General features: G+C 43.5%; 1 non-coding gene and 1 pseudogene across 1 annotated transcript; both read right to left on the bottom strand.

Moving 5' to 3' along the window:
* Positions 1–15,597: 15,597 nt before the first annotated feature.
* LOC116802724 lies at positions 15,598–15,772 on the bottom strand (annotated as a pseudogene).
* Positions 15,773–16,448: 676 nt separating this feature from the next.
* Positions 16,449–18,429, bottom strand: LOC116802725. The gene has a single exon (XR_004363095.1). It is a non-coding gene; the product is annotated as a small subunit ribosomal RNA (ribosomal RNA).
* Positions 18,430–21,045: the final 2,616 nt, after the last annotated feature.

Raw genomic sequence — 21,045 nt, 5'->3', positions numbered from 1 at the left:
GTATTTATATGGAGATGTAATGCATGCAATGTATATGGGTAAATGGCGGGTAAATATTTAATTAATATTTTACTTGGAATGGCCAGAGGGTATGTGTTGTTTATTGTTGTATTTGAATGTATAGCGAATTGTGTTAAGCGGACTGCGGAGTTGAAGCAAAAAATGTGCGAAATTTGCGAAAAGAATTTGGCTTGCGTTGGACACAGTGAAAACGAGAATAGAATTTTTGCCACTTTTGGCAGAGTGTTGGACTTTAGGAATTTTCACTGAACTTGGCACAAATTAATTTCACTTTCTACACATTTGGAATTTTGCACTTTTCGGACTGAATGAATATTTAAATATATTCGGAAAATTGGGACTTAGAAATTTAGAACGGTGGGTAATATGGCGGCGCCCGTGAGAATGGATAAGTACTTTTCTTTAATTGCCTTTTGTCGGATAAATCCGTTTGATTTGACAATAAATCTCAGCAAATTGAACGAAATTGGATTTTCGAACCTTTTGCTGCAGACCGGCAATTAAAGGGGATGGAAGCTTCGTACTTATCTTATAAGTTGGTCGCTGGTGGACAAACTTGAAAAATCCAGGATATCCGTCTTCGAAGGACCAAAATGTTAGGGTGATGGGGTTGCTGGTCCTGGAAATTTCCTAGTTTGCTGAAAATAGACCACTCGGAGAAAAGCGAACACTTGACTTTGTAAATGCGCGGGCGCGACCGGCGTATGTTTATTCTTCGTGGTTAGTTTTACACTAAAGTTTATTCTAATGAGTTGGGTTCTCCCAAGCGCAGCGGAGACTCCTCGGAGACTCTGTGGTGAAGAGCGGGAGAGCGTGAGAGGGAGTGGGGAGCGTAAGAGGGAGCGGAGAGCGGGTGACAGTCCACACCCGTAACTTGAACATTATGTTATATTATTATATTATATTATATTATATTATATTATATTATATTATATTATATTATATTATGTTATATTATATTATATTATATTATATATTATATTATATATTATATTTATTATATTATATTATTATATTATATTATATTATATTATATTATATTATATTATTATATTATATTATATTATATTATATTATATTTTTATATTATATTATATTATATTATATTATATTATATTATATTATATTATATTATATTATATTATATTATATTATATTATATTATATTATATTATATTATATTATATTATATTATATTATATATATTATATTATATTATATTATATTATATTATATTATATTATATTATATTATATTATATATTATATTATATTATATTATATTATATTATATTATTATATTATATTATTATATTATATTATATTATATTATATTATATTATATTATTTTATATTATATTATATTATATTATATTATAATATAATATATATTTAAATATATTCGGAAAATTGGGACTTAGAAATTTAGAACGGTGGGTAATATGGCGGCGCCCGTGAGAATGGATAAGTACTTTTCTTTAATTGCCTTTTGTCGGATAAATCCGTTTGATTTGACAATAAATCTCAGCAAATTGAACGAAATTGGATTTTCGAACCTTTTGCTGCAGACCGGCAATTAAAGGGGATGGAAGCTTCGTACTTATCTTATAAGTTGGTCGCTGGTGGACAAACTTGAAAAATCCAGGATATCCGTCTTCGAAGGACCAAAATGTTAGGGTGATGGGGTTGCTGGTCCTGGAAATTTCCTAGTTTGCTGAAAATAGACCACTCGGAGAAAAGCGAACACTTGACTTTGTAAATGCGCGGGCGCGACCGGCGTATGTTTATTCTTCGTGGTTAGTTTTACACTAAAGCTTATTCTAATGAGTTGGGTTCTCCCAAGCGCAGCGGAGACTCCTCGGAGACTCTGTGGTGAAGAGCGGGAGAGCGTGAGAGGGAGTGGGGAGCGTAAGAGGGAGCGGAGAGCGGGTGACAGTCCACACCCCGTAACTTGAACATTCCGCCCCCCTTGCAATCACTGGGGTTGCAACATAGCCATCCTACGGCAGGCTGCAGGCACCGGACACGATCCACCCAAACACAGTTTTTTGAGCGACCGGCATTCCCTCGTCGAAGGTCAGGAATCCGGATTGGATAACCTTAGGATAAACATCTGCTCCTAAGACCATGGAGACGGTAGCCGGCCGATGGAACTGGTCATCAGCCAGCATGATGTCCCGGTACTTGGATACTATGGTGTCGCTCAATGCCCGGACAGGTGTGCGGATCCGCACCCTGGGCTCGATCTTGAGCACGACCTCCAGCTTAGTATTCGCGTCGATCCTGGAGCGGATCGTCGTCGTGCAGACCTTCTCGTCGCCAACATTGGTCATCGGAAGCGTAAAGGCTAACGCCAACGAAGCGTCGATGCAGCTCATGGGGCTGCACGGATCGATCAGTGCTGCGGTCTCGAAGGTCTTCGTCCCGGTCTCCAACTTGACCAGCGCTGTGGGAAGGATGTTCACGCTGTGGCGTTGCAGCAACGACGAGAGCGATGGGCCTGGCGTGGTCGATTCCGGGCGTCGTGGCGATGAACTCCTACGCTGAGTTGGCGGATTGTGCCGGCGGGAACGTTGGGACGAGGCCGAAGCTGCTTGCCGGGTTGGCACCGGTTGGAGACGTGAGCGCGCTCGCGACCGCGACAACGAGCTAACCTGCTCGTGCATGTGGAGCAGCGTGTGGTGGGATCGGTCGCACTTCTTGCAACGATCACCGCTTCGGCAGTCTCCCGTGGAATGCTCGTGAGCGAGGCAATTGGCGCAGTATTTGTTAATGAGGACTGCTCGCAAACGCTTTTCAGCGCTGAGCTTTAGGAACCTCGCGCACTTCCGAAGAGGATGGATACCGCGGCAGACTCGGCATCGGTAGGATTGAATACCTCGGGTACGTCTGCTCTCCACGGCACGAGCACTGCGTGCGTTTTGTTGACGAGGGGCCATGCTGCGCGTAGTCGAACGAAATGAAAAAATAATGGATGATTAGTGGATGATAATGGATAGCTAGTGAACTACAACTAAGGACGATAGGAGCGCCTATTATTGTCGAGATTCGGAAGACTCCGTCGGCAAAAGCACCACTTTTGCTACTGGACGTTTAACAACTCCACGCGCAGTACGGATATTTACTACACGGACGTGCCGTCGGCTCCTGGGAAAACAGACTCAATTCTGCCGAGCCGCCATTCATTAGAGGGCAAGTTGTCGTCCTTGATGACGACCATGTCATCGATGCGGAGATTTTTGGACGGGGCCTGCCATTTGGAGCGCTTGTGGAGTTCTTTGAGGTACTCTTCTTTCCATCGCACACGGAACTGCTGATGAAGAGCTTTCAAATGCTGCCACCGATTAAGAATGGATTTCGTTTCCCCCTTTACTTCGGGTTCCACCGTGGACATTAGGGGTCCCCCGACAAGGAAATGACCTGGCGTCAGAGCCAGCAAATCTGTCGGGTCCTCAGACATGGGAGAGAGCGGCCTGGAGTTAAGGCACGCTTCTATTTTTGCCAATAGCGTGGAGAGCTCTTCGAACGTGTATTTTCGTGTGGCAGTGCATTTGTAAAATAGCGTCTTGAAACTTTTTACGCCTGATTCCCAAAGGCCTCCCATATGGGGTGCCCCCGGAGGAATAAATTGCCATTGCATCTCTTGATGAATATAGGCATTCGTCACCGACTCTTTTACGGCTTGAAGGAAATCGCGGGAAAGCAGGGTGGCAGCGCCAACAAAGGTTTTGCCATTGTCTGATTGGACTTGACGTGGACACCCTCTTCTGGATACAAAACGAGAGAAAGCGGCAAGAAACTTCTCGGTCGTTAAGTCAGATGTAGGCTCTAAGTGGATGGCCTTGGTGGAGAAACAAACAAAAACTAACACATACCCCTTTGTAATAAGACATGCTCTTCCCGTATAGTTCTTTATATCGAACGGACCGGCGTAATCCATGCCCGTATACGTGAATGGTCGGGAGAACGATGCTCTTTCTTTGGGCAGGACACCCATCAGTTGGCTTTGCAGCCGCTTTTTGTGGATCACACATACTTTGCACGAATTAACTACTGCTTTCATCAGGTTCTTAATTCTCGGAATCCAGTATTTCGACCGGATGAGGCGCACCATTAACTGGTTACCACCATGGAGAGTTATGCGATGAGTGAAATTCGCAAGGAGGCGAGAAAGCAGGCAGTTGTACGGAAGAATCACTGGATGGCGTTCATTGTATTGAAGGCTTTCGGAAGCCGCCACACGGCCGCATGCCCTGATCAGTCCTTGCGGATCAAGAAACGGGTTCATGCTTAGGATGGCACTTGAACTTGGCACTGGACGCTTTTCACTTAGGCAGTGATATTCCACAGGGAATTCTCTGCGCTGAGTGTTCGAAATTAGGAACCGCTCGGCGGCGGCGATTTCAGTGGCCAGCAAATGCACATCAGATGAAGATGTCTGCTTCCTGCACCTCTGAATGAAGCGATGAACATAAGCAAGGACTCGTAGAGCTTTCTCTAGCTTGGAGAAACGTGACAACAACTCTTCAGAAGGAGCTTTTGCAAGATTGACTTTTAGAGCACGCTTTTCCAGTCGGTCCGAGCGTTGTCGACCTGAGTTGGCCATTGGTTGCGTGGATTTTGCAACCAAGTCGGTCCGTGCCACCATAACTGGCTATCGGCTAGATCTTGGAGGGAAACTCCTCTACTTGCCAGGTCTGCTGGATTATGCTCAGATTGAACATGAGACCAATTCTCTGTTTTTGTGGCCTGGGCGATCTTCGTCACCCTATTGGCTACAAATGTAGTCCACTGGCACGCTGGCTTGCTTAACCATGCAAGCACTATCGTGGAGTCCGTCCAACAGTAAAGTTCGGAGTTAATCGTAGGCATCTGCGGAATGATGGCTGCAGCCATTTCGGAAAGCAATAACGCTCCGCACAGCTCCAGTCTTGGAGCGAAACCGTTTGACTGGTGTACCGGTTTTCCGTTAGGAGTGCACATAATGGCTGCCCACTTCTACGCGGACATTATTGCCGCCCCATAGCCTTTTGCGAGCATCGCAAAAGCCATGATGTTCGACCTTGAAATCTGGACGAAACGATAGCCAGCGTGGAATGCGTATCTGCTCTAAAACTGAATAACTTTGGAGAAAATTAAGCCATCGCTGAAAAAGCTCATTTGGAATGTTTTCGTCCCACCCAAGCTCCTGCAGCCAAATCTCCTGCATGAAAATTTTAGCTCGAACGATAAACGGCGCTAACCAGCCTGCAGGGTCGAACAATTTGGCAATTTGGGACAGGACTTGGCGTTTTGTAAAGGACGTTTCGATAGCCAACTCTGGCGGGACGAAGAAGAATTCGTCGGAGGTTGCTTTCCAGCGAATGCCGAGGGTTTTGGCAGTACTTTCTGCATCGATCTCGAGAAAATCAGTATTTAAGAGATGGTTGCTCTGAATGGATTTCAATTCGAAGTCTCTGATTTCCCCTCTATGGTTACGGAAAAGTATTCGCTGGAATGGAGTGTGTTTCGGATCTACCCAGATCTGCCGATACATTTTTTCGATATCGGCGTTGAACACGTATCGGAAATAGCGCCACTTCAGAATTTGAATGGTCAAGTCGGACTGTAAGACAGGGCCAGCATGAAGGATATCATTTAAACTGGCACCATTCGATGAAGGCTGGAGGCATTGAATACTACACGGAGTTTAGTAGTTACGCTCTCCGGTTTTAAGACGGCGTGATGTGGCATATAATAGGCGTTGCAATCATGGGCAGGAAGAACTTGTCGCATGTGCTTTAAGTCGAGATATTCCTGGATCACCGAATCGTATCTCGCTTTTAAGGGCTCATCTCTTTTTAGACGCTGCTCATTTCTTAAGAACTGAGCCAACGCGAAAGACCTAGAATGCCCTAGCCCGGAACCATATGTTCTGGGTCGCGAAAGGGCAGAGTAACGACATATTTGCCGCACTCGTTTCTCGTGGTCGTTTGGAGGAAATTCTTCTCGCACATGGAATCGGATTCTTTTACCAACTTTGTTGGTTATCCTCCACCTCCCAAAATTTTGTGAGGAGTTTGTCCAGTGAATTATCGTACGGTGGGAATCTGCGTCGAAAAAGAGAAATTCTGCTTTGGGCTGAGGCTGACACTGGCCCAGTAGTACCCAGCAAAATGGTCCTTGCCCCAAGAGAGAGCCACAGATGTTGTTTTTGCTCCACTCAGAAGCACCGAAGCAGGTGTCGGCTCCGATAAGTACATCTATTTGTGCGCTCTCATAGAACTTTGGATCCGCCAATGGAAAATCGGGAAGATCCCGAAGGAAATTTTGCGGAATTGGGTAGGAAGGCAGATTTCCGGCTAGTTGAGGGAGGACATAGGCCGTCGTCTCAACTGCAACGCGGGCCTAGTCGGAGATCGGATGGTGAAACTGCAGAGCTTCTTGGACTGAGCAGCTACTGTTTGGTTTAAGCCCGAGACTTGGCTTGAACCACCTGGAATGGCAATCTAATTAGATGAACAGTCGCTCGGTTATGAATGTCGCCTCTGACCGGATCAATCAGGGCGCGTGCCTTAAAGTTAGTGCCAAGATGGGAAATATTATTATGGCAGTGCCAAGAATGATAGCTCTTGAGCCTGTGGCGAAATAATTCTGAACACCGGCTTGCTCATTTGGAACGAAATTGGCCTGATTAGCGAAATTGGCCTTGCAGGATTTGAAGGGCTGGAATTGCTGGAACAGAGGTTGTTCGGTGCAACAACGTGTGATGCGGCCACGGCAAGTAAAACAATTGTGAGTGCTTTTGCACTCACGAAGCTGATGTCCCTTTGGCGAAGCAGTTTAAGCATAACTGCTTCCGTTTAATGTAGGCTGACCGGTCGTCAACCGACATTTGGAGAAAACGCGGACATACACGGACAGGATGTTCTCCTTGTTGCACAAGTCGAAACTTTTCAATTTGGAGCCACTTTCGTCTCATAGGAATTTAATTTCTAGAGGGCCCACTTGAGTTTATCGCTTGGAATGCGACTGACTCGTACGGACGTCTCACATCATCGATGGCCTCTAAGGTTCGATGACGTTCTGTAAGGAGGTGTTCAGCTCTCCCATGTCGGGATGTCGCTTTCTTATGTAGCGACTGCTCCCATAAGGAGAGAGTTATCTTCGGGAGCTTGGATGAGCACAGATATACCAGTGACTTTCGGACCTCTCCGAACTTGTTTTACCGTGCGTGTTCCACACTGAAGGGATTACAACCACGACACCCTGAACACCCACAAGTGGTGCATTATCAACATGGTGCATGAGTCTGGATCGCCAGACAAACGTCCCGGACTGGAAGCTATAGCTATGTACATAGCGACCACCCCGGTAGCAATTCGAGTACTTGCTTGCCGGGCAAGCACTCCCCCTTGCTGAGGAGCGAGATCTACCTAAAATCTCTACTGACTCTGGGTCACAGCACCCGAGTTTTGCGCAAACTAGCACCGTAACTCAAACGTCGAACACGAAGGCTCTACCCGCGATATGGGTATCAACCACAGCCACCACGATACTCCCACCAGGGGGCCTACCTCAATGGCTGTCTTGGAGCAGCACAACCCGTGGTACCGAAAGAGAGGTCGGTGGCCTCCTCTTTTGCTCCGACAAGCATGGTTAAGGAACCAGTCGCTATATTAGTCGCCTCTTACACAAGCAATAGCGGCTGTGGAAGTATTCTCGCCCGCTAACCACACGGCGAAGTTTTGGGCTAAATACCCCTCCTCCTACGAACACCTCGTCCGCAAACGCTGCCAGCCGTTGAATACTCTGCTGATCTTCCAGGATTCTATTGAAGGTCCAGTTTTCGCCAAGGCGCTGCACTCCAAGTCCATACGAGGTTCGCAAATCTGCATATAGAGACAAGCGCACAATATGTGCATCCAGTCCTCATATGGATCACCACAGCGCAAGCAGTGGTATCGCTGAGGGCTCTCCCTTGCAAAAATGCGTTAAACGACCCGTGACCTGTCAGCAGGAAAGACGTCCTCATCGAGAATCCAAAGCTTGGATCTCGATAGGCGAGAGTGACGTATGGGATGAACTTGTGCGTCACCCGTCCTGGTTCGCTGTCGTCATCCCATCTGTTTTGCCAATTCTGCAGCAAGCACTCCTCTAGGCGAGTCTTCCTCTGCTTCCAGCTTAGACACGTAGTGTCCTCGCCGTATAGCCAGTCGTTCTCCTCCAGCGGGTATCCACGCTTCAGCTGTACTTGACCGCTAAAAACTTAGCAGCCAAGTCAAGCGGGGGAGCTCCGCAAGTACCTGCAGTGCCACTGTGGACACTGTTCGGCATACCGAAAGGCATCCAAGCAGGATTAGCCTCTGCAGGAGGCTAGTCGTCTCCGGGCGGCTACCTGTTCGGCGGTGTCATACCATACCGGAGGGCACCAAACAGCACACAAGGTGCCATGAGTCCGTCATATATGGTCCGCCTGGCTCGAGGACAAGCCCCAGTCGGCTCGAAGCACACGCGCCAATGCTCCAACGACTCCGGTCATCCGCTGGCGAAGCGAAGCTATGTGCGTGAGGAATTTCATTCCTTCACTGACCGTGAGCCAAGGTACCGACAGCTACGCACATACGGAAGGTTCGCTCCAGCAAACCTCACCGTAGGCGCACGTCTCAAGGCACCTTTCAGCAGCATATTACCGTCTTGCTGGTCGAGACGGTAACGCCAACTTCCGCTCCCCACGCTTCTACGATGACATCAGCTCTGCACCTTTTTCCTCTAGCTCAGCTCGGGAATTTCCCTCGACGAGAAGCAGCAAGTCATCCGCGTATGCACTCGCTGGCAATACGCTGGAGACGCTGAAGCAGTACTCCATCAGTATGTCCCAGATAAATGGGCCACTGATTGACCCTGCGGGCAGCCTCTAGTTACCGGTACATCCACAGTACCGGAACTGCTTCGGATCACTGCTCTTCGCCGGAGAAAAAGCTCTGCCACAAGCCCATCTCCCGGCATCCCAAGTCGGCTAGTCGGCGGAGTGCAGCACTCCATTCGACGTTGTCGAATGCTCCTTTGAAGTCCACGAATGTGCCGAGCACGTATTGCGCCGGCTGGCACAAACACTGCTCTTCACGTGCCTCCAAGCATCCTCCACACATCGTCCTTGGCGAAATCCAAATTGCCATCTGCAGCCTTCCGGAAGAACTTCTCTCACACGATTCACCATGATGGCCTCGAGCACCTTACCAAAGACTGTAGCAAGCATATTCCTCTATATGGGAGGGCTCCACATTGTCCTTATCTGGCCCTTTGAGCAGCGAGACAACTCGTGGGCACTTCCACTCAGCGGGAAAGTATCCTAATCGGATGCATCGGGAAAACAACGATGCAAGGTGCTCGGGTATGGCGCGCCAGACTGCCTTGCAGATAGTGCCATTAATGCCGTCCAAGCGGGAGAGCGCCTGCTCTTCAACGGGCAACACATGCATCAACCTCGAATACTTCGAGGGCCGGTGGGACTTCCTCCGCGAGGCAGTCGGTGCTTCGGACTCCGCAACTGGGAAGAAATTGCGGAGGAGCACTCGTGCACAGTCACCCCAATCGGTGATCATCTCGCCATTCACGCGGAGGCACCCAATCTCCGTGCACTTCCTGCGGCCTCGGCAAATCTTATAGACGCGCCCCCATGGGTCGTCGGCATGATCTCCCACGAAGCGTTTCCACTCATCCATTTTCGCCCTCCAAATGAGCTTCTTGTATTGGCTGAGGCCCGCCTCAGGTCGACCAATACACGCTCTATTGCGCATCATCATCATGACGCCTTCCATTTTGAAGTAGGCGACGAAGTCTCCGGACTTCGCGCCTTGCATCACAGAGGTCGGCAGTCCACCAACGTGCTCTCCTGTTGGGCAATCGGATGGACTTTCTTCCCAGCGCAATATCACATACATTATGTACTATACTGCGCAGGGTCGAAACTTGCTGGTCAACGGCGACTCTGAGAAGTTTTCCGGAAGTTCGGCTGCTCACTCACCATTTCCTCCTTGAACAATCGCCAACGTGCATTGGAGAAGTTCCAGGACGGCACAGGAGCTATGCTCTCAACTGCGCGCGCGGTAGTTGGTTCGGCCACAACAGTAATGATGTTGTGGTCACTCAATTCCCACTCGTCACTCTCCACTCATATGTGGCCCACATAGATGCTGCCTCATTGACGATTGTCACGTCGATATCGCTTGTAGCTCTGTAATTATCGAACGTGTACACCTCTGTTGACTGGTTTAGGGCGGCGACTCTTGCCTCCAGCATCCACTCTGACAGCAGCTCACCCCGTCTGTAGTTAGCTTGCCCCTCGCATGACGAGAGAGTTTGCTAAGCCACATGGGGACACTGCATTCGCGTCGAGGCCCAGGATTGCGGGGGTTCTGCTGGCCTGCAGCAGGACCGCATCCATGTACCGGATGTACGGTTCCAGAGGTGCATCATACTGGCAGTATGCGGCGCAAAGGAAGATTGAGCCAAAACTCCCTTTCACGACCAGACATACGCCATAATCTGTGGTGAGGGTCTCCACTGGCATACAGATGGCTTCCTGGTGATCCACTAGGATGGCTGCCTTCCCTCGCCGATCGATGAAAATTCTCATTCCTTCAGGCAGCACATCCATTCCGTCCCCGCCGAGATACGGCTCCTGCACCAGCGCGAACATAGACTCCGATCTCCTGAGTCGGACTCCGAGCTCGATGGTCGCAGCTCGGCCTCGGCCACAGTTCGCTTGGATGAAGCTAAACATTAGTGTCTAGCTTGCACCCTCGCCAGCAACGCCCCGTATATCGGGCAAACGCTCGAGAGCATGTAATGCCCCGAGGGTTGCCCTCTGTGGCGGCAGTTCCGGCAGTCCACCGGGTTTTGGCACTTTGCCGCAGTGTGGCCTTGTTGCCCGCACTGGCGACAGACACTATCCTTCTGCCGGCATTCGCTGACCTTGTGGTCGAAACCCACACATCTGTGGCAGGCGTATGTGCGGACCTGTGACCGGCATCGGAATGAGAACCACTTGATGTAGACACGACCTACATCAAGCTTCGCCATCGCCCGGTCGTCAACCTCCAGCGTCACATTTACTGTGGCGCCGTCAGCTACCGACCACGCCTTGTCACCAGGTGCACTGACTTCTTAAACTGGGCCAGATTCATTTCGCTGTGCGAAGTTGTTTCGTGGAGCTCCTTCATAAAACTCCTCAGGGCGATAGCTGTTCGACGTCATATACGACGACCTTCGGCTTCTCGGCCGCATTCCGTGCCACATTTAGGCCAACCTCGGCGAATCTTTTGAAGCGACCACCTTCTGCAGCTCTCCCACCGAAGGAGTGCGAATGATCGCACCACCACCTCGACGGAGCTCACGGACTCGTGTACTCTGACTCCGAGAGAGGGTGCAACCATCGTTCGCACCTTTTCCGCTATGTCTTTCCCCGATAGCGCAGGGTCGTCGCACTTCACCACCGCTGACCACGTCTCGCGGGCCTTGGTAGTCCGCGGGCAGCGGGGTGCAACCTGCTGCATCTGGGGAGCATTGGCGGCCGTATTTTTCAACAGATTCAACGACGCGGCGGCGGTGGCGGCATAGCAAGCCGCGTCTCCAGCTCTCCGCACCGGAGCATTAGCGCCAACACCAGCTCATCGTAGCGGCTGATAGCATTGAGAGCTCTTCCGTGTCCACTTCTCCTAGTCTGCGGAAGCTGCTTCTCACCATGCGCTGTGTGGCCGACAGCTCTGCCATCATGGCTGCTTGCCCAGCAGGCGGCAGCGGTGGCGGCAGTGGCAGTGGTGGCAACAATTTTAGCAGCAGTGAAAACGGCGGAGGCAGCAGTGTGGTCGGCAGCAGGGCAGCAGTAGGATCAGCAGCGTGGCAGCAGGTGGGGGGGCAGCATCAATGGCAGCGTTCTCCGTAGCCGCCCGGGCGTCCTCCAGCGACGAAAACGGCTCCTCCAGTACCCCAACGGGTTCTGGCACTCCATTCGATGCCAGGGCAACCAATTTCGCCTGCGTTGGCGCCGAGCTCTTAGATGCCAGATGGCTTCTGCGCCTGCCTCGTCTGGACTTCATCGAGGCACTACTTCCGCTCAAGGCACTCGCGCTGCTGTCGCTCTCCATCGGCATAAATACGATGGTGCTCCACCTACCGTCGACGCCAGCAACCGTATGCTCGTTTACTCGCTGACAAAAGGTAGTTGCTCTGAACTCGAGCTCCACCTATCGGTAGAGTCTGTAGCACTAAAACTCTCCCTAGACACAAACCTTAGCAGTGACTCCCACCAATAAGCTTTGTGACAGCTGATCAAAAAGCTTACTCGAAAACTTACTCGTAAGTTCGCCTTCAGCACGTGCTAAGTGGAAAATTCCCAACAATTAATTGTTAATTACTTCCAAACCGCTTGTTTATAACACACGAAAATTAGCACACGACTTTCGCGGAGCACTAATTCACCGATTTTATTACTTTCCAAACACGGAAAACCAAGTTCTTCGCAATCTGTACACGAGCGCAACGAAAACACGTCCGGTCGTTTAATCCATTCATGCGCGTCACTAATTAGATGACGAGGCATTTGGCTACCTTAGAGAGCATAGTTACTCCCGCCGTTGACCCGCGCTTACTTGAATTTCTTCACTTTGACATTCAGAGCACTGGCAGAAATCACATTGTGTCAACACCCGCTAGGGCCATCACAATGCTTTGTTTTAATTAGACGTCGGATTCCCCAAGTCCGTGCCAGTTCTGAATTGATTGTTAATTGATAATCGTTATAATTGATAAGAACTAATTTTTAACCCAAATATATTCTTAAAAATTTTAGCAAGAAAGTTCCACAATTGGCTACGTAACTAAACTATCCGGGAACAAGTAACTAACATAAATGCTAGAAACTCTATTTACCCAGAACGAGCACATAAACCATGTTATTGTTTCCCAATCAAGCCCGACTATCTCAATCTTCAGAGCCAATCCTTATCCCGAAGTACGGATCTAATTGCCGACTTCCCTTACCTACATATTCTATCGACTAGAGACTCTTCCCTTGGAGACCAGCTGCGGATATTGGTACGGCCTGTGAGAAGTTTGCGTGTCCCACCTAAATTTTCAAGGTCCGAGGAGAAAATATCGACACAACAGTATATGTCATGCTCTTCTAGCCCATCTACCATATCTCTCTGCGAAAGACTTCCATGGTAGTACGGCTATAAAACAGAAAGAAACTCTTCCGATATTCTCGACGGCTTCTTTATGGTCGTTCCTGTTGCCAGGATGAGCACGAGGCCCATATTTAATACAACGGATACCAACAGGTTACGGAATTGGAACCGTATTCCCTTTCGTTCAAAATTATTCAAGTGTATTATATTCGCTTTGTTTATATAGTTAGGCATTTTTGTTTTACTTGAAAATTTTCGGCTTTCGCCTTGAACTTAGGACCGACTAACTCGTGATCAACCACTGTTCACACGAAACCCTTCTCCACTTCAGTCCTCCAAGGTCTCATTCGATTATTTGCTACTACCACCAAGATCTGTACCAATGGCAGCTCCATGCAGGCTTACGCCAAACACTTCTACGCATACCATTGTACCTTCCTACTCACTAAAGTTTCAAAATTTATATCACAAGTATATAAATCATCTACTTTAGCGGTAATGTATAGGTATACAACTTAAGCGCCATCCATTTTAAGGGCTAGTTGCTTCGGCAGGTGAGTTGTTACACACTCCTTAGCGGATTTCGACTTCCATGATCACCGTCCTGCTGTTTTAAGCAACCAACGCCTTTCATGGTATCTGCATGAGTTGTTAATTTGGGCACCGTAACATTACGTTTGGTTCATCCCACAGCGCCAGTTCTGCTTACCAAAAGTGGCCCACTGGGCACATTATATCATAACCTTGACTTCATATCAAGAAAGTTAAGGTTCTTACCCATTTAAAGTTTGAGAATAGGTTAAGATCGTTTCGACCCTAAGGCCTCTAATCATTCGCTTTACCAGATAAGATTATTTTATATAATATTAAAATGCACCAGCTATCCTGAGGGAAACTTCGGAAGGAACCAGCTACTAGATGGTTCGATTGGTCTTTCGCCCTATACTCAATTCTGACAATCGATTTGCACGTCAGAACTGTTTCGGTCTTCCATCAGGGTTTCCCCTGACTTCAACCTGATCAAGTATAGTTCACCATCTTTCGGGTCACAGCATATATGCTCAAGGTACGTTCCAGTTAGAGGCATAAATAATATAAATATACATTATACATAACTATATAGAACGCCCGGGATTGTGTTAATTAGCTATAAATAGCTAAAAACTAATCCCATTATTAGTCAAGTTAATTACGCTATTAGGTTTACATCCCAATAACTTGCACATATGTTAGACTCCTTGTCCGTGTTTCAAGACGGGTCCCGAAGGTATCCTGAATCTTTCGCATTGTTAATCATACAAGAGCATATAATAAACACAAAAATCAATGATAATTATGCCATTATATAATTCCGAAAAATTAACGCTCTGTAATAATATAAATCATCAGCACTTTATCAAATTAATAACATTTATTCTGTGTTAAAATGCAAGCAATTTAATTGGAATAAACTATAAGTTATATTTTATGATAAATTTGGGATATGCTAATAGATTACAATGTCCTTATATGAAAAAAATGCACATTATTCTTAATAATATTATTTAAATATTACAATTTTAATGATGAATTTTCCATAACGGATATTCAGGTTCATCGGGCTTAACCTCTAAGCAGTTTCACGTACTGTTTAAGTCTCTATTCAGAGTTCTTTTCAACTTTCCCTCACGGTACTTGTTTACTATCGGTCTCATGGTTATATTTAGTTTTAGATGGAGTTTACCACCCACTTAGTGCTGCACTATCAAGCAACACGACTCTTTGGAAACATCATCTAGCAATCATTAACGTTATACGGGCCTGGCACCCTCATGGGTAAATGGCCTCATTAAAGAAGGACTTAAATCATTATTCTCATACTAGAATATTGACGCTCCATACACTGCATCTCACATTTGCCATATAGACAAAGTGACTTAGTGCTGAACTGTTTTCTTTTCGTCGCCGCTACTAAGAAAATCCTTGTTAGTTTCTTTCCTCCCTAATTAATATGCTTAAATTCAGGGGTAGTCCATATGAGTTGAGGTTGTATATATAATATATTTTGCCATAATTCTTTATATATAATGATAAAACAATCATTAAATTCGTTATAAATAGTTCAATAGTTCTTGTAAGCAAAGTCATTTTTATCCATTTAACGAACAACGAAGAATAATAAAAACCAAGATTTTTCTTTTTCCGATCATAATAGAGACAATTCTAGATGAAAAATATTTCAATTTTTATGCTAGACATTTCTCAGTATTATTTGATTGAAAAAGAAAATATTTCTCTTCGTTTTTCACATTCAAATGTGAGATAATGTTTTCATTTCTTTTTTAATATTATGGAATAAAATCATTATTTAATCCAATAATATACCATATGCTTATAAAATTTATAAACAACTTAATTAGATAGTCTTACAACCCTCAACCATATGTAGTCCAAGCAGCACTATAAAATTAATTAAAGTAATAACAGCATGGACTGCGATATGCGTTCAAAATGTCGATGTTCATGTGTCTGCAGTTCACACGATGACGCACAGTTGCTGCGTTCTCATCGACCCATGAGCCGAGTGATCCACCGCTTAGAGTTTTATAATTCAATTTTATATAATGTCATATTGTTTTTATTGAAAGAAATTAAAAAATACACCATTTTACTGGCATATATCAATTCCTTCAATAAATTTATTTTTATACCTAAAATAAATGTTGCGAAATGTCTTAGTTTCATATAAGCATTATGTATCATAATAATCTGGTTATGGTTGCTATTTTGGGTGACACATACTGCAAAATTTATATAAAACATTAACCTGATGGATGACAGGTACAAACATTGTATATTTTAGGTTGTTGCATTAGCCAACGTATGCTCATAACATAGATGAACAATACATATTCGCAACGCGTGTATATTATGGTCCATATACACACACACTTATTTTGATTACCAACCATTCAAAATTATTTTATTTTAATTCGACTTCTACTTTCGAATTTAGTTTAGTTTCTTCGATTTCCATTTTCGAGAATTTGTTTTTATAGGAACGCCGTTGTTGTAGTAAGTACTGCCACAAATACGCACAGCAACATTAATAATGTTAAGTCTTTTTATGAGGTTGCCAAGCCCACATATAAAATAAAAGCCATCTTCATTTATTTTGACTTTAACTTTGATTCCGTGAATATTTTGTATATTTTTATTTTGGTAAATTGTATTTATTTGTATATAACAAATATTTATTAACGATAAGGATATTATACAATAATGATCCTTCCGCAGGTTCACCTACGGAAACTGTTACGACTTTTACTTCCTCTAAATAATCAAGTTCGGTCAACTTTTGCGAAACAACCGTAACACGCAAGGCGTCACAGTGATCACGTCCGGAGACCTCACTAAATAATTCAATCGTAGTAGCGACGGGCGGTGTGTACAAAGGGCAGGGACGTAATCAATGCGAGTTAATGACTCACACTTACTGGGAATTCCAAGTTCATGTGAACAGTTTCAGTTCACAATCCCAAGCATGAAAGTGGTTCAGCGGTTTACCCGGACCTCTCGGTCTAGGAAATACACGTTGATACTTTCATTGTAGCGCGCGTGCAGCCCAGGACATCTAAGGGCATCACAGACCTGTTATTGCTCAATCTCATTATTGCTAGACGCAATTTGTCCATTTAAGAAGCTAGTGTCCTTATAATGGACAAACCAACAGTACGGCTCCACTTACATAAACACATTCAAACACAATAAACATTTTACTGCCACCATGAATGAAGGCTACATAAGCTTCAGCACCATAATCCTGAAGATATCTATTTAATATATTTGAGTCTCGTTCGTATCGGAATTAACCAGACAAATCACTCCACGAACTAAGAACGGCCATGCACCACCACCCATAGATTCGAGAAAGAGCTATCAATCTGTCTTACACACTTATGTTCGGACTGGTAAGTTTTCCCGTGTTGAGTCAAATTAAGCCGCAGGCTCCACTCCTGGTGGTGCCCTTCCGTCAATTCCTTTAAGTTTCAGCTTTGCAACCATACTTCCCCCGGAGCCAAAGCTTGGTTTCCCGGAAGCGACTGAGAGAGCCATAAAAGTAGCTACACCAATTGCTAGCTGGCATCGTTTATGGTTAGAACTAGGGCGGTATCTGATCGCCTTCGAACCTCTAACTTTCGTTCTTGATTAATGAAAACATCTTTGGCAAATGCTTTCGCTTAAGTTAGTCTTACGACGGTCCAAGAATTTCACCTCTCGCGTCGTAATACTAATGCCCCCAAACTGCTTCTATTAATCATTACCTCTTGATCTGAAAACCAATGAAAGCAGAACAGAGGTCTTATTTCATTATCCCATGCACAGAATATTCAGGCATTTGAAGCCTGCTTTAAGCACTCTAATTTGTTCAAAGTAATAGTACCGGCCACAATAACACTCGTTTAAGAGCACTAGTGCAGGTTTTTAAATAGGAGGAACATATGAAAAAATACAAGTATTTAATCACATATAAGAACTCCACCGGTAATACGCTTACATACATAAAGGTATAGTACTAACCACAATTGTAAGTTGTACTACCCGTATGAAGCACAAGTTCAACTACGAACGTTTTAACCGCAACAACTTTAATATACGCTATTGGAGCTGGAATTACCGCGGCTGCTGGCACCAGACTTGCCCTCCAATTGGTCCTTGTTAAAGGATTTAAAGTGTACTCATTCCAATTACAGGGCCTCGGATATGAGTCCTGTATTGTTATTTTTCGTCACTACCTCCCCGAGCTGGGAGTGGGTAATTTACGCGCCTGCTGCCTTCCTTAGATGTGGTAGCCGTTTCTCAGGCTCCCTCTCCGGAATCGAACCCTGATTCCCCGTTACCCGTTGCAACCATGGTAGTCCTAGATACTACCATCAAAAGTTGATAGGGCAGACATTTGAAAGATCTGTCGTCGGTACAAGACCATACGATCTGCATGTTATCTAGAGTTCAACCAATATAACGATCTTGCGATCGCTTGGTTTTAGCCTAATAAAAGCACATGTCCATAAGGTTCATGTTTTAATTGCATGTATTAGCTCTAGAATTACCACAGTTATCCAAGTAACTGTTAACGATCTAAGGAACCATAACTGATATAATGAGCCTTTTGCGGTTTCACTTTTAATTCGTGTGTACTTAGACATGCATGGCTTAATCTTTGAGACAAGCATATAACTACTGGCAGGATCAACCAGAATAATGTTTTTCCTTCATATTCCATTCATATTTTTTGAATCGAAATAAGCAATATAATAGATATATAGATTTTTCACTTTATATAATTCCATGATTTTTATTATATTGAATAAAATTCAATATTTCGCCTTTGGGTAAAATTTTAAATATATAAATATAAGTAAAAAATCTATTCGATTACGGCCATTTTTATATAGCATTCGTAATCCATATTTTCATTTTTAATTTATACTTGTTTTACCAATATAACAAGAATTTCATATAATTATTGTAATATATATGTTTCTATAATTTTATCTTTTTATATATACATATTTCATTATAAAATATCATTTTATTTCCAACATACATAATTATTGTATCCACACATGTACAATTTTTGTTTAACCAATATAAATATTAAGTTAAATCATTTGCATTTTGAAGATAAATTTAAAATTTATCTCTTTTCATATATCTCTCTGGTAATATATAACATAAAACCAAGCGCATATGATAATATTTCCACATTTAATATATAATTTTATATTTCTTTCATAAGAATCCATATTTGTATTATACCGTAACGATATAATAATCCAACTATACGGCAGGTAATAAATTAATATTTGCCTGCCTCCAAAAATTAACGATAATATATGGAAACGATTTGTTATTCTATATATAATAGAAACTTGACTTTTGTTTCAACGATATTATCTAAAAAGCGTATATTCCTATTATCCGCGGAGCCAAGTCCCGTGTTCTATAGAACTGAGAAACAAATTTGTACGGATAATAATATACTTTATTTTATGTAACCAATATAAACATAATCCGAAATAAATATTTCGAATAATGCGGGAGGTCGGCAACCACTGCCTACCTATAGTAGTTTTTGAACCCGCTGTCCTCAAAGCGGGTATTTTCAATTCCGTTTGCCACCCAACATACGGTCTATTCTCTTATATATTAAGAGATTATAGGAACATTTCATTTTTTTTCCATTATTCATATATAATATGATTATTTTTTTTTTATACATATAATAAATATTAATTTTTATATGTTTATTATTTAATTTACTCATATAATTGCCAAATTCATATGAATACATAAGTTTTGAACAATATGAGAGGTCGGCAACCACTGCCTACCTATAGTAGTTTTTGAACCCTCTGTCGTAATTCCGGTCGTTTACACTACTATACCCTCTCACTATAATGGCTTTTCTCTATAATACTAAGAGAATATGGGAATATCTCAGCATTTTTTCCCATATACATATAATAATTAACCATTTTCATATGTATATTATTTAATTTAATCATATAATTGCCAAAATCATATGAATACATAAGTTTTGAACAATATGAGAGGTCGGCAACCACTGCCTACCTATAGTAGTTTTTGAACCCTCTGTCGTAATTCCGGTCGTTTACACTACTATACCCTCTCACTATAATGGATTTTCTCTATAATACTAAGAGAATGTGGGAATATTTCAGCATTTTTTCCCTTATACATATAATAATTAATCATTTTCATATGTATATTATTTAATTTACTCATACAATTGCCAAAATCATATGAATACATAAGTTTTGAACAATATGAGAGGTCGGCAACCACTGCCTACCTATAGTAGTTTTTGAACCCTCTGTCGTAATTCCGGTCGTTTACACTACTATACCCTCTCACTTAAATGGCTTTTCTCTATAATACTAAGAGAATATGGGAATATCTCAGCATTTTTTCCCATATACATATAATAATTAACCATTTTCATATGTATATTATTTAATTTAATCATATAATTGCCAAAATCATATGAATACATAAGTTTTGAACAATATGAGAGGTCGGCAACCACTGCCTACCTATAGTAGTTTTTGAACCCTCTGTCGTAATTCCGGTCGTTTACACTACTATACCCTCTCACTATAATGGATTTTCTCTATAATACTAAGAGAATGTGGGAATATTTCAGCATTTTTTCCCTTATACATATAATAATTAATCATTTTCATATGTATATTATTTAATTTACTCATACAATTGCCAAAATCATATGAATACATAAGTTTTGAACAATATGAGAGGTCGGCAACCACTGCCTACCTATAGTAGTTTTTGAACCCTCTGTCGTAATTCCGGTGGTTTACACTACTATACCCTCTCACTTAAATGGCTTTTCTCTATAATACTAAGAGAATATGGGAATATCTCTGCATTTTTCCCATATACATATAATAATTTATCATTTTCATATGTATATTATTTAATTTACTCATACAATTGCCAAAATCATATGAATACATAAGTTTTGAACAATATGAGAGGTCGGCAACCACTGCCTACCTATAGTAGTTTTTGAACCCTCTGTCGTAATTCCGGTCGTTTACACTACTATACCCTCTCACTTAAATGGCTTTTCTCTATAATACTAAGAGAATATGGGAATATCTCTGCATTTTTTCCCATATACATATAATAATTAACCATTTTCATATGTATATTATTTAATTTAATCATATAATTGCCAAAATCATATGAATACATAAGTTTTGAACAATATGAGAGGTTGGCAACCACTGCCTACCTATAGTAGTTTTTGAACCCTCTGTCGTAATTCCGGT

Source organism: Drosophila sechellia, unplaced genomic scaffold (genome assembly GCF_004382195.2).
Source record: "Drosophila sechellia strain sech25 unplaced genomic scaffold, ASM438219v1 U_208, whole genome shotgun sequence".
NCBI classification, from domain to species: Eukaryota; Metazoa; Arthropoda; class Insecta; order Diptera; family Drosophilidae; genus Drosophila; species Drosophila sechellia.
Note: the sequence above shows the minus strand (reverse complement) of the source record. Positions and strands in the feature narration are given on the sequence as shown.